Source organism: Bidens hawaiensis, unplaced genomic scaffold (genome assembly GCF_021521415.1).
Source record: "Bidens hawaiensis isolate Kalapana, Puna unplaced genomic scaffold, B.hawaiensis_p1.1 tig00045338_1, whole genome shotgun sequence".
Lineage (NCBI taxonomy): Eukaryota > Viridiplantae > Streptophyta > Magnoliopsida > Asterales > Asteraceae > Bidens > Bidens hawaiensis.
Window position 1 is genome coordinate 76,273 of NW_027498058.1, and position 16,188 is coordinate 92,460.

Here is a 16,188-nt window from a genome sequence, read left to right on the forward strand (position 1 = left end):
CGGATAACTTCGCTTAAGCCTTAACTTCGCCGCTGATTAACTTCGCTGAAGAACTTCGCTGATGATTAACTTCGCTTAAGGTAAGCGAACTTAGGAGATAGGCGAAGTTGTAGAGAACTTCGCTGAGTTAGGCGAACTTGAGAAGGTAGGCGAAGTTGTGGATAACTTCGCTTAACCTTATATCTTCGCCGAAACCCTACGTATCCTGACGGCAACTTCGCCTGATGAACACGGACGTTTTTGCAGATCTGGAATCTGGATTTTACAAGGTTTTTGACGGTGCAAAGGCTTGAACACGATAGTAGGAGGTAAGATTGACTCAAAAACACAGAAAACACGTCCCGCGAATAGTCGAAACGGGACGAATTCTATACCCGCGTGAATATCCCGAACCACACAATCGAGCAAAAGCTCTGATACCAATTGTAGGTTCCCTGGACGGATCGCACGAGATATATCGGTCTACTCAGGTGCGGAATCCCTGCGTAGATCGTTACGAGTATAGAACACAAACCAAACAAACACACGAATAACCGAACACACGTTATATATTATAACTCAAACACGTGACGTAATATCACTGTTACAGACTCTCGTCCTCACGTTACAATGAACTCGAACTACTGAAACGAACTTAAACCACTCACTCAAACCAAGCCGTAAGCTGGTATATAAATACACGACAACTTCGCCTGGCATGTTCAGGCGAAGTTGTCCATAACTTCGCTTGACTAACAAGTTCGCCTGTTAAGCGAACTTGTCTGTAACTTCGCTTAAACATACAAAACATAATTAAACATTACAGACTCGATTACAGACACTAGATTATGAACTACTGACACTATGCACCAACACTCGTAATTAACATCGAATGATTCAATTGAGGCTATAAATAGCACCCTAATCATTTGCTAGAACTACTACAACCATTAAATTACACAAACGAACCACCCATAACCTCATATCTGTTCTTATTATTCCGATTCCGGCCAAGCACCGTTCATCCACTTTTCGGCACCATCCAAGGTAGTTTTTACATGGTTTTGATTCGTTTTGACCTGACTAACAAAACCCTTAACTTAAATCAATTAAATAGGGAATGAATCTGGAGAATTGAAAATCTAGGGTTTATGTGAAGAAGATGAAGTTGGGCATTTGTTTATAATTATTTGTTTCCATTTCTTAACAACAGAACAGCCTGGTCTAGTGGTTGTGTATTGTTGTTGATGCCATGGAGGCCCGGGTTTGAACCCGGGTCACTGCAGATCCAACGTTTTATTTTAAAAAACCATTTTTATTAGTTAGAATAAATAAAAAATATATATTTATAAATTATACAAAATAAATAAAAATTAGTTTTATAGTTAAATAAAAGTTGTTTTGTTTTTCGTTAGCATTTTTTTTCAAGAATCAACTTTTACAAACCTGAACCGCTCGTTAAAAACTCGTAGAATAATTATATAAATAATATATATAATAATGTTGTAATTTTATAAATTCTAAACCGACAAATGTTCATACTAAAATAAAACATACCGATAACGATAAATTCCAAAAAAACATGATTCAAATCTAATATTAATTTTATAAGTACTATTATAATAATAATTCATAAAACCCCGTTAACTTAAATATTAATACACTTAAAAATGTGTAACAAAATACTTATAAATAAAAACGTATGAACTATAAAACCGACATTTTAGTTCATCAAATTAGTTAGTAATTCTCTTGTTCTTATTATTTCTAGCTCGTGAGATTCGCGTTTGGTTTCATATAACGCGCTTTCGTTTCATTTTCAAGATTGTCATCCCAATTCAAAGGGGAGTTTCTCACACCCCCCTTTTATGCTTTTTAACTAATTTGGGGGTAGCATATATATCCTATCAACAATTAAATTTTGTTTATTTATTATTACAAACTACAATTTGTTACATGGACTTGTGTTCTTATTTACTTACTTGCTTAAAGACTACTTGCTCATGGTTTCCTCAATAAGTATGATCATACGCACCGCACCCCCTATGCACTCAGGACCTCGATGTTATGAGTGGAATAGGACCCCGATCTTAGTACATTTGGTTGTTACCGAATGGAAAAGACATTGCTCGCGCTATTATTACACTAACTTTCATGTAATTGTACGATTTTTATGTACTTGTATCAAACTTGTGTGAACTCACCAACTATTCAATTAGTTGACTTTATTTTATATATATGCTACAGGTACTTTCATTAGAGGATGTAGTGGCGAGAAAAACTAGAAGTTAGGTTATTTAAATAATAAACAAGAAGACATTGTTTTGTTCCTTTTACTTTGTATTTGTTTATTTGATAAACTTGTGTACTTGGGATTTGAATGAATTAATGATATTATTGCCACTTAATAGTGTCACATGTGTTTTGGGCAATCTGTACGTCGCACCCGGGCGTATTCCGCTTTAGCCTGGGTGTTACAATGGACGCTTCAAGATCACTAGAATAAAATAAACGACTAAATAATCCTTTAATCAGCTCTTTGTGGTACTCACTCGGGTCATCAATAGTATCATTGAACCTCAACACCCTTCGAACAGTCTCAGTTGATATCACAACTGGTCTTTCATTTACTTCAGCAGCAATTTGATTTTCATTCTCCACATACGAGAAGTATTCCAGAACTGACGGACGATGCTAAATCGAACATCTGGATTTGCTGTGATGGCATAACGAATACGCGAGCGACGAATGAACTCCAATATCTCTCCAAAGACATTCTCGTCAGCAAAATTCGTACCAACGAAGGCACAAATATTATGTCTTTTGTCATACAGAAGGATCGGGAGATTTTGTTCGTGTTGTTGTTGATGTGGCTCAGCAGCGGGAGGATCCTGATCCATATTATCGGCCATGGCTGATAATAAAATATATCCAAGAATTAGTAAATTTAAGAATTAAAGAAAATTATAAAATTATACTAATTTATAAACTATTAATTTTATAATAAGTTAAATTGTCATTCGGTAAATTAGCTGATTCGTGATAACGAACTGGTGATTCGTTATGACGAACTGGCTACTTCGTTATCAAGTAAATAAGACGAAATGGATCTAACGAATTAGGGATGAAAAGATAACGAATTAAAGGTTGATTCGTTATAAATAACGAATTAAAATATGATTCGTTATAAATATTGATTGATAACCTGATTCGTTTGATCTGTGTAGCGAATTGGACACGAAACAGTCCCAATTCGTCACAATATAATGAAAGGCCCTTATGCTTAATCTTTGACTAATTAAAGTCCAAGTCAAAATTGGCAAGAACATCAAAAGTCAAAATTGCAAACTGAAATCAATTCAAACATAATCAACGATGTATAACCAAACAAATGATCACAAGTATCTCGGAAACACATCGCGAGCTGATTCAGGTTGTCCATTTGTACCAAAACATGATATATATATAATAGGTAAATTAAGGGTTTTAGTAATAACTTAAAAACCGATAACACAATCAATCAATTAACCCTGCAAATGTGCATTAAATATGATGAAAATCATCACGCCGTGATCACCTTTACCTTATGATTCAAAACACGGATTATTATTAAGTATAATGATGATCGGTTTTTCAGAGAAAATTTCGGCAGAGTAACAGTATGTACTGAAGAAGAAAAGTGAATAGGGGAGACGAATGGGTTCACGAATCCCTATATTCAACAACTTGACACATTTTCCAAGACAACGAATCATGTGATTCGTTCTAATTTGAAATAACGAATTAGATGATTCGTTATCATAAAAACACACGTGACATAACGAATTAGAGTTAAATCATTAAGTTAATTATAACGAATTAGAAGTCATTCGTTACAGAGTGGCGGAAGCGAAATAAGTTAACGAATTGGAATACGATTCGTTATTAATGACCCTAATTCATTATATATGAATAACGAATTACATTTATATAATTTTAAATTAAATAATTAATTAATAAAATCAATTAAATAAAATAATAATTAAATGAATAATTAAATTAATAATTTATTATTGATACCAATTGTTTAATAAATACGTCAATCAAAATCTCGTATCTCGATGATCAAATACCTTAACGTGTTTTACGTTCAAAAACACTTAATTTAAATAGAGTTAAATAATATGTAAAAGAAAACGTAAAATATTTTTGGTATTTTAAGTTTTTGATGAAAGATATTTACAAGAAAATTATCCGAAAATAAAACATGAAGCAGAAAAAATATTTTTGTGTTTTTGTATGTTTTTTTTCAAAAGCAGTTTTTTTTTTGTATTTTTTGTGAGTTTAAGCAGAGAATCATATTGACCAAATTGCCCTTCCATCACAGTTTTACATTTCAGCGATATTGTGACCGATGTTAAGTCGGCCATTGATATTGTTGTCCACTTCAATCTTATAAAAAACTTTCAAGCGTTTCTGTGATATGATTAATTGTTCAATTAAAGCATAGAATATCAGAAACTATCAGCCTCTAATCACGGTTCAAGCTTAATTTGATTTTTACTATATCACCCCAACTTGACTTAAACCATTATAATGTTGATCAAAATTTGAATTTAAGAAATTTATGAGCAATGCATTGAGTTTTCCTTTACTATGAATGAGTATGCACGAGTCCATCTGTCGGCTTACATACATTGTATCCCCTGTGGTCTGTTTCTTACTGGTATTGAGACGCGCGCAAGGGAGGAACAAATGTATGACTAACAACGTATTTTGATCAAGTCAGTAGTTTAAATTTGTGCGATGTACAGCGGTGATCAAGTTTAATGACTTTGGGTTTGATCTAAAAGCGGATGAAATATTCATGCATGTGAATACCCAGATGATTAAGCCGCATAAAGACTCACAATGTCCAGAACCTCAATGCTTGTTATTTGATTTATTTTATTTTTGGTGATCAAGCAAATATAAGGCTTGAGTATGACAGGCTATTACATTTCTGCCATCCTTACCGAAATTTTTGTTAGAGACTAACATCTCTTTCAATTTGGCGTATCTTTATGTTTATATCACATACTTTACTCTAACAGCTTGTTTAAGACCTATCAATGCACCAATACAATTAAGCACTCAGTCTTTTAAGCTTATTTATTTCTGAATATCGGGTCAAATGATCAATTTACTATCATTTTCTCTTTTTGCTTCAAAACTCAAAATTTTGAGGAGCATAAAAATAAATTCAATCGCCCCATTCACTTTTAGTTTATAGATTAATGGCTATCCTAACAATCTATAAGTAGGTAACAAGACCAAAACATGCAAGCATGTTCCACAAACTTTAAATAACTGACATAATTTTCAGCAAAAGAATAAAGTAAAACGCATAACAATCGCCCCAATGACTTTCTATTGTCAGGTAAATGGCTATCTTGAATATTTACAAAAAATATCATGACCAAACACATACAAGTATATTCACAGCCTCGTTCCAGAATTGGACAGGAAGCTTAGAATCTGCAAGCATAGTTCTAGTTGCTTCAATCAAAGTTCTGCTTTTCCTTTCAGCAACACCGTTCTGTTGTGGTACGTAAGGAGCACTATATGAATTCCCTTTTGAACACAAAATAAATCCAACACGTTGATTCTAAACTCCGTACCATTATCACTTCGAATACGTCTCACCTTTAATTTGTATAGTGATTCAATCTTAGTGATTAAGTTTTGAACCAGAATGGGTGTTTGATCTTTTGAACTCATAAATAAGACCCATGAATATCTTGAATAGTCATCGATAACTACAAGACAATACCAATCTCCAACGATATTAGCACGATTCACCGGACCAAAAAGATCCATACGAAGTCGTTCAAGAGGAGTATCAATGGAATTCATTAACTTAGGCGGATGTGACTTTTTCTTCTGTTTGCCTTTCTTGCAAGCAACACAGTGGTCAGATAATTTAAAATGTTTCAAGGAAACACCTTTGACCAAGTCATTAGCAATTAAATAATTCAATATTCGAACATGAATATCTCCCATTCTTCTGTGCCAGAGAATCGTGTCCTTTTCAGTTGCTTTAGAAACAAAACACGTTTCCACAGAAGTTGATGCTTTAGAAGACATGTTTAACACATAAATATCATTCGATCGAGGGGATCTCATGACAACCATGTCCTCGGGAATGACATATCCCGGTTTCAGAATCAGACATTCTTTATCATTAAATACAGTCGTGTACTTCTTGTCACAAATTTGCGACACACTTAATAAATTATGATCAACCTTATCACAGTAGTTTTTCAAATGTAATATGCCCATTTGAAACTTCACCTTCTCGTGTTATCATACCCCCAGGATTCACAGCAAAAGCAACATACCCTCCTTGAATATTTCTAACATTGGTTAAGAGGTTGAGATTTCCAGTAATATGACGAGAACATCCACTGTCCATTATCCAGTTTTCACCAGACACGGTCTTGGATGTATCCTACACACAAATTGAAAATGATTAGTTCAAAAAGGCAACCCAGGCCTCAGTCTTTGGCACCTTTTGAGTTTCATGAGAAGAATTAGATTTAACAGAATTCAATTGTTGTTCAGGAACTTGAGAGTAAGTTACAAGCCTCTTAGACTTTCGTTTTAAATAGGCAGCTAAAACGACATTTGAGTTCACATTCTAACAGATTGGTTCGGTTGGAACAAACTTGGGCTTAACATAACTTACATTCTCATTCAAATGAATCACCTTTCGTGGATTCACAGTAGAAAACATAATGTGAGTTTCATCATCAAACGACGTTGGTCGTTTTAAAATCTCCATGACCAATGGAACAGATTTTGATTGGTTCTTGACAAATGGATGACGATTCTGAGACTTCTTCTATCCACAGATTCTTATCATATGACCTTGTTGACAACAAAGAAAGCAACTTCTCATGTCCACATGCTCATGTTGAGATTTGGTAAAAACTGATGCCACAGAAGGTTGATGACTCACTGTTCTAGTAAAATTCTTGGCCAAATCATCAGACGACACAGATTTCTTTTTCATGTAGAAATCGAGATTATAACAGTTGGAAAAACTTTGCAATGTGTCAATTCCAGTTGATTTCACAAAATGAACTTTCTTAGCAGTTTTTAACAGTTGCTTAGCTTTAATCAATGGGTCTGATGTGTTTGATGTTTTGGCACAAGCATACTGACGTTCAAGATCTTGTATCTTGAAAGTTTCATTGTGAAAGACACTTCCGATCAATTCTGGTTTGATAATGCTAATCGGAATGTCTTTCTCAGTGAAAATTGTGTCCAATCATTTTAACTTAAACACACGACCAGTTGATGGCTTGGAACCAGTAGGATTGATAAAACGCATCAAATTTTCATCATAAATTTTAGGTTTTTCTGATTTTTTAGTCTTCACCGGTTTAACCTGAACTTGTTCCTCCTTTTTCACTTGAGTTGTGTGTGAACTGTACACGGCCTCCTCAAATTCATGAGGTTCACATAAAATGTGATTAGAACTTGGAATGTTCTGGTTTTTGTGTATCACTTCAGGTTCAAACACATCCTCAATGATCACCTTCTAAACATTTTCTACAAACACTTTATTGCTTTCGACATGATGTTTTTGAGTTGGTGGTTGGGCTTTAACATTATCAAATTTTATTGGTTTAGGTTTGTCAGAAACAATGGGTTCTTTCACAATCACTTCTTCTTCTTTTATAGCAAAAGGATTTGCTATATAATCATTTTGAAATGGTGGTGGAACTTCAACAAAACCTATACCCTTTTTAGAATCTTTTTGCTTACCAGATACTTCAATTATCTCATTTAACAAAAATGACGAGTTTCTAAATTTGCCCAACTTATTTTTCAACTCAAGAACTTCATTCTCAAGCTCAGTTATCTTAGAACGATGTTTCAAGATTTCTTGAAATTTTTTATCACTGATTGTCATTTTGACAGACAACTCAGCTTTGAGATCATGATTACTTACAGATAATGCTTCAATTTTCTCTCTAGATCTCATTTGAGATTCTAAAGATTGTCTATAAGTATCCTTAAGTGAAGCAATTTCTTTAACTAAGAAATCCTTATGGTTTTTCAATGATTCTAACTTAGGCTTGTTTTTCTCACATTCAACACAAGACACATTAGCAGACAAATTAACAGAGATAGGAACAGAAGAACTAACCTCATTAATTTTAGCTATGCAAGCAAAAGTGGTTGGAAGCTTTTCACATGAATCATCAGAATCAGATTCAATATCATTGTCAGAAGATAGCTCACTCCCACTTGCATCTTGAAAACTTTCATTTGATTCAAACATGGCTAAGTTTGCTTGATTTTCATTGCACGACAATCTTTGTGACCAATCAGTTCCATCTGCAGTCTGCAAAGCTTGTGTTCCAGTAGCAGAAGGTTTGTTCCCAGAAGATTTCTCAGCATCATTACTTGGTTTTCTAGAAGAATTTCGATCTTGACTTCGAGAACCAGTATATTCCTTCTTCGGCTTGTCACATTCTTTAGCAAAATGTCCAAATTCTTGACAGTTGAAACATTTAACCTTCATTTTATCGAACCCAACCTTCTTGTTTAGTGATGAAAGATCTTTGCCAGTCCTTTGCATAAACTTTTTCACTTTTCTGACAAACATTGTCGTATTCCATTTCAAATCCATGAGCTCTAACTCATCAGGATCAATTTGATCATAGTCTTCATCAGTCAACTCACTCGTTGCAATCTTACTACTAACCAGATTCTCATAAGAAGTCATGAAGGCAGACAAGAAGGCAAAGTTTTGTTCAGCCTCCTTTCTGTCACATTCGGTGGTGCTGAGAATTGATTTGCAGTAAATGAATTTCCAGACCCTCCAGAAGAACCAGAAGCACCAGATGACCCAGAACTTCCATCAGTGAAGAAGCATGCACGTGGATCACTATAAATTGTTGTAGCATTGTTTCACACCCCGAATTAGGGCCTAGGCGTGTGACCACAAGTTGGTATCTGTTTTGTAAATACATCAGAGTTGCGGGTTATTTTAGCGTAAGACTTTGGTTGAATAGAATATTAATTTATTTGAAAACTTCTCGGATAATAAATACCCGGTGTTTGATTTATAAAGCTTGTTGAAATAACGTTTGTAATATTTTAATAATTAAAAACTGAGCCATCATTACCTTGCGAGCATCTAACTCCATGAATGTCTTGCTACCTGTACTAATCTGTATTCCCTGAAATGTGGGAAAAATACGTCAGCTATATGCGGGTGAACACGTATGACTCTATAAAACATTTGAATGACATTATAATACAAACATAGTTTTCTTGACAAGCTCAGCGGAAGCATTTCTACTTCCGGTATATGTACCACTTTCCTACACACATAACGGTATTCCCCGAGCCAAACGGCCCTGATCTGAGAACTGGTCATGACCGTTGCAGCCCGCGGCTTCATTGCCTTTGATTGATTGTTTGGGCTTTAACAGTTATGTTTGGATCCAGACACATGCGTATTCGGTCTGAGTTGATATTATTCTCTACTTTGTATTATAACGTTTTAGAGATTTCATTATCTCATGTAGACATTGATTGACTCGTTAAGACAAACACCCGTTCGTCTCATTGAGTATAAATATGTTTTGACTGATTAAAAAGGTTGACGTATTCACGTTATAAAAGGTTTGAACGTATTCACCTGTGATTGTCTGTTCTGAATGATATGGTGATTTCGTTTGAAACCTTGACTGTGAATGAATGATTGATTGACTGACTGACTGATTGATTGACCTATAATAAAATAGGTATATAAATATCCGGATTGTCATCTGATCTGGCTACAAACCCTCAGTCTGGTTTCGATAGCTTTAAACCTTGATTGATCATTTGTTTGAATAAATTATTTAGACCCGTAGTCTTTCTGTTTATTTACCAATAATATGATGAGTTTCTTCTTCATGAAGAAACATTTATAATCTGTTTCTTCTTCAAGAAGAAACATTCATTGACTGCTATGTATGAAAAATCTTATGTTTCTTACACATGAAGAAACAATGTTTTAACTATATTCTTTGTATACGAATGCTATGTTTCTTAATCGTGAAGAAACTATATTTCCTTATGAATGTAAAACTGATGTTTCTTAATTGTAAAGAAACACTATTATAATCCTTTGTATGTTTAAAACTTATGTAAACATAATTATGATCAAGGTTTGGGCTATACCCTTGACTATGGTCCAAGCCATATAATATAATAATAAAATAATGACTTAGGCAGAACCCCTACCTTACACGGGTATTCGGAGTTTGATTACTAAGATTGATTGAGCAGCACTTCTACTTTCTAATGCATACTAGAGCTTAGATAGTTGGAACCTTAGAACTTGGCACGAACTTCAAGGTTGGCACGCAAAACGAGGCGATATATGGTGTTCATCGTGTCGTGCACGTACTTCGAGATAGATTGTCGGGTTATTCTTGTGTAGCACGTACTTCGAGGTATTGTCGGTAAATGGTACGGATTACGAGGTGACAATTGTCGGGTCGGGGCACGGAAACCGAGGTAGAGAGAGAGTGAAAAATGTGTGAGAAATGAATGAGCCGTAGCCCCCCTTTATAGGCTGATTTTGGGTCCCATCGCGGTACGCGATGGGTCCTCTTCCTTGTTCGTCGCGTACCGCGACGCCACTATTTCTGCATGGGCAACACGTGGCCTTCCCTGCTGCCACGTGTCACCAGAGTGTGACACGTGTCCCTGAGTCATCACGGGTCATCGAGTACCGCGATGGGTCCCTATATACCATTTTTTATTATCAGTCCCTTGTCTTTGATATCTTGTCATTTCTAGGCCTAATTCCCATTGTCCAAAAATACTAAGGCGGCTCTCAAGCGGCTCTGCGAGCGTGCGAAGTGCAAAGTGCGCCATCAAAGCGCCACATTGCGCCCAACGCCCTTCGCCCGTGCCCGTGCGCGTCGGGTGCTTCGCACCCTCCGCTAGGACCATTGGGTGCATGCTAGACATATAAGAATATTATTATGGAAAATCTCTTTCTTATAAAGAGCTTCCATTTCTTTACCACTTTCCATGTGGGATGGGTTTTAATTTCCTTATTTATACCCATGTGGAATGCTTTCACTTTCTTACATCTTTCAATGTGGGATGGAATTTCTTTATCCCATATCCTTAACATATGGTAACTTTATTTAAATTTTCCCAACACTTATTTTAGGGAATTATTTTGATCCTTCAACTTTACTTAGTTGTCAAATTTGGATCGAAATTTTGGGGATGTTACACATTGTCACTTGCATTTTGGGTGAGAAATGCAGTGATCGGAGAAATTGTTGAACTCGGAGGCATACTTCCACCATAAAAGGCTGGATCTTGACTTTCCTTAGAAGACTTTTGACACATAAGATCATATTCACGAGTTCTATCTTTTGCATGAACTCAGTAGCAGTCAGATCTGCATTACTGAAATAATTATTTTCTTTCAGCGCCATTAAGAAAGTCGAGTAAGAACTAGGTAAAGCACCCTTAATCGTGTCTAACTTATCTGTTCCATAAGGTTCAATCTTTAATTTTTCCATCTTGGCAATCAAATGATTGAAACGAGTTGTCATTTCTTCGACAGTCTCACCTTTAAGTAAATTAAAATGTCTGAATTGAAATTTCAACACGACCTTCTTACTTTCCGCAGTATTACCCATACTTCTCATACGGATATGTTGAAACAAATAAGCACTAATCTTAATGCTACCCACTTGATGAATGATAGTATCTGGTAAAGCCATGGTAAGAGTCGAATAAGCTTTAGTTTCGATCTCTAACGCCTTCTTTTCTTCTTGTGAGTATTGTGAAATGGCCTTAGGCGTGAATCCAATTGTTTAATCTCCAATCATAGGCACGGTATACACTTCATCAAGACAATAGGTACAATCTGGATGAACAGAATCTAGATGAGCACAAAAACGAGGTTCCCATTTAGCAAAATCAATAAATTTCATCAATCAAGGACACTTGGAATGAGATCCAATTTCAGTGTCCAATTGTAACATTTGCTGCATGAGTACGTTTTGAGAAGCTAATGCGTAAAAACCAGCCATCTTGATAAGTAACAAACAATCAAACTTCAAGGACTAAACTTGGAAATATGTTAATGAACTTGGAACAATAAGTATAACGAACTGTGAACAGTGTTTGTAGCGAACTAAAATAACGAATAAATTATAACGAATTGAAAGTTATCTGAGAAACGAACCAGGAACAGTGTCACACGAATTAGATTATAACGAATTATCAAATGAACTAAGTCAACGAATCAGGTCAAATTGATGAATCAGTTTGACGAATTAGGTTAACGAATTAGATTAACAAATCCAAATTCAATGTAACGAACCAAGGTAACGAATCTCTGAATTCACTTAACGAATCAGAGTAACGAATCACAAAGTCACCTTAACGAATCAAAGTAACGAATCACAACGTCAGCTTAACGAATCAAAGTAACGAATCTCTGATTCCAGGTAACAAATTACGCTAACGAATTCGCTACGGTTACTTAACGAATCAGGTTGTTATAACGGTTATTAACAAACTCTGACAACCTTTGCCACGTGGTAAAAGTTTGTTAGATACAAGATTAACGAATCAGACCACGTGTCTGACGAATCAGATAATAACTAATTAAAACGGTGACGAACTGAGTAACGAATTAAGCATAGATTAAGAAGGTTAAATGAACTACAATAACGAATTAACTGAAGATATAACGAATCTTCAACAACTGATGAAGATCTTCAAATCTTCATCCTTAATTCCAGGATTCCGGAAAACAGATGAACACACACAATCAAACCAAATCCGCAATATTCCCTCAATACAACACCAAATCATATACTCAATAGCTCAAATCAATCGTGCACTCATCGTGAATCCAGATCAACACATCTCGTAAACTATCTTAACCAATTCGAACCCAATTAAGCCAAAACACAAAGTCTGTTTTGTACTAAATCAGATCCAAATCACAAACAACACAAATCCAATCCAATACTCAATTCCAGTCAACCAAACCTTCTCAATACCTTAATATTACTTCAATTAACGAATTAAAAACACTAGATCAAGAGCAATCGAACCCCGAAAGCTCTTGTACCACTTGATAGAACCTTAGATCTCAGATCTAAGATCCAAATACGATTAATAGGATCTAGTTCGTAGATTACTCTTATCAGTTATAGATTATACGTATAGATATATAATATTAGGTGTAATATATGTGTATATATTAGTAGTTTATTAATTATATGAAGCTTTGATCGAGAGTATAAACGGACAGAGGTTCATTACGTTAATCTCAAAACTTAAACTAAACAGAGGATGAACCCTCTATATATAGAAGATGGATTCTAGTTCGTTACACATTCCGTAACGAACTAGATCCACTTCGTTACATTACAGAACAAACAAATAAATATAACGAAACAGACCTCCAATTCGTTAAACATCCTTAACGAATTGGGAGGAACCGTAACTTAACTTCTAGTTCGTTAAACATCCTTAACGAACTAGACTCTCTTAACGAACTAACTTAATATAATAATATTTCTTTCATTAATAAATACAACGGATAAATACAAAGACCTGAGACACAAAACCGTGCACTAACACATGCGCTACCTATCCTTCAACTTCGGTTGTCGAGAATTGTGGTATCATTATCTGCAACACCCCGTAACCGCAGCGGAAACGTAAATGGGGTGCGACAGACTCGTCTGATATCAACCACATTGTTTATAAAGAAAACTGAATACATTAATATACTTCAAATTACATTATCTTGTATTTCATTACCGTCTAGGTGATACACACATCATACAATACGATACACAATTCTATTTGTTATAATGTATCCTAATATCCTGCACGCAAATCTTACACACATCAAGCACTTAGCACGTAAGCAATCACTTCATCTTAATTGTACCTGAAAAGCATGTGAGAAAACGGGTCAACTACGAATAGTTGGTGAGTTTCACAATTTGAGTAAACCATGATAAATCCATATCAAAATATAATATTATCTGGGGACACTGTTAACCCAGTACTGTACTCATTCCGGGGGCAATGTTAACCCAGAATTACGATGTAATTATGCTGAGCCCACAAGTGAAACCTCTGACTATCACACACAACCCCCGTGGCATATCCCCCGCCCACGGGCCCGTGGCATATCCCCCGCCCACGGAACTGCCCCAAACCGCTATGTCTAACATTACATAGCAAAATAAATAACAACAAAATAGACATGTGCAACTGGCTGGGAAACATCAGCAAATCCATGCCGGACCAGTTGGGTTTGTCAAACCAATAGTACTATCCACACTCTACCGGCTTTCAGTTAATCACTCGTGTTCCGGGGCCTTAGAATGTTAGCAACTCAGACAATTACCATCTTAGTACATTTCCGTACGATTCCCGTACAATAAAATATATGTAAATCCACGCAAATCCATGCGTTCAATATGTATTTAAACATTTCAGTAATAACATGCTTCCGCCCCGAGAAACTATTTAAAAACAATTCAGAAAAAGGGGCTCGTGAAACTCACCTTAGCACATGCAAGCAGGTAACAACAATCATTATCAGTTAACACGTCCAATCTGTAATATGATCCCTACGATCGTTACTATACACTCATTATTAATATAACTTTAACCAAGTTAACCGGTACATCTGGGGACACTGTTAACCCAGCACTGTACCCGTTCTGGGGGCAAGGTTAACCCAGAAACACTTCTCCGGACTCAGATTGTGATGTCGTTTAGAGTTCAACAGTCAAATTTTCTAATAGCTTGTTTTCCCCGTTTTGCGTGCCTAGCACGGTTACCCTTTTTTATGTTTCAAAAATGAGTTTGGTCACACACGACCCGAAAATAGTCGTTGACTGATAGTTTAAGTAAAGTTGTGAAATTTGAGCTCGGTTTAGACGCCCCGATTGGCCGCGGGACCCGTTTCCGTCTTTAGTGCACCGGAAACTGTTAAATCGGGTAAAAATACCCAAATCATCCGAATTATTTTCGGATGATTCATTTTTACTTGTTTAACTCTATTATATGAAAATAGTTCATTTTTAGGGTTTTTATACACCAGTCAGTTCGTTTAGACGAACTTTACCGGTTTACGCGTTTTAACTTTAAAAGTTTGATAATTAGCACAAATAATTATCCGTTTAGTCTCGGATCTTGAAATTTTGCACAAATCACTTTTTGACAGTGGGGAATTTTATAAAATTATTTCCAGAAATAAATTTTATATTTAAAATTTATTTATCTATTTTTAAACACCGTTTAAACACTAAATATGTCGTAAATACCAAACGACCTTAGAAAAATCCTAAATTTTTTCTGGATGTCCCCTGCCATCCACATAGTCCCATGTAATTTTTCCAGAACCAAAATCTTCTTTTATGCCATTTTCACTAAAACCGAGCTAGAAAACCCTAGAACTCGTTTAACCGAAAAGCATACTTAGACTTCTCCAACTGACCTCAAATTTTGTGTGTGACTTATAAATGATATAAAAAGCTTATCTGCAATTTTCCAGAATTTTTCATGATATTTAACTATTTTTCACCATTTTTGGCCAAAACCGAGCATTAAATTCACCAAATATTCATCCTTTGTCCAAAAATTCACAGAACTCTTATTTTCATGTGTAGAACATCCCTGTAAAATTTCATGACACAACTCTAAACCATCAACAATCTGTCCCAAAACACATACACCGAATATACCTTTCGTTTTCCGCCACTACAAGCTACAAACTCGTCTTTCCGCCTTATCTATCACTACATACAGAGCCTACAATCAACATACCACAATACCAAGCAAGTTACACTCACGATCAAGCCTCTTACACTATAGTTTCGGTTATTGCTTTAAAAACAAAGATTTAACCGTAAAAATCCGTTTTTGGTCCGTTTAACTCCTTTCTTGGACCAAGATCCCTTGTATAGCCCGTATACATCACTTGATCATGCAAGAATCGGTTTTCATCTTTGAAACCTCATTTTCTTGCAATTAAACTCAAGAAACGAATATGGAAACGTGATTAACTCGGTTTTTACCTTGGTTTTCTTGCTCCAAATGTCGGTTTTGAGTTCATGAAAGTGGAAGAGAAGATGGAATGTTGCCATGGTGCTTACAAAAAAGAAATAATGG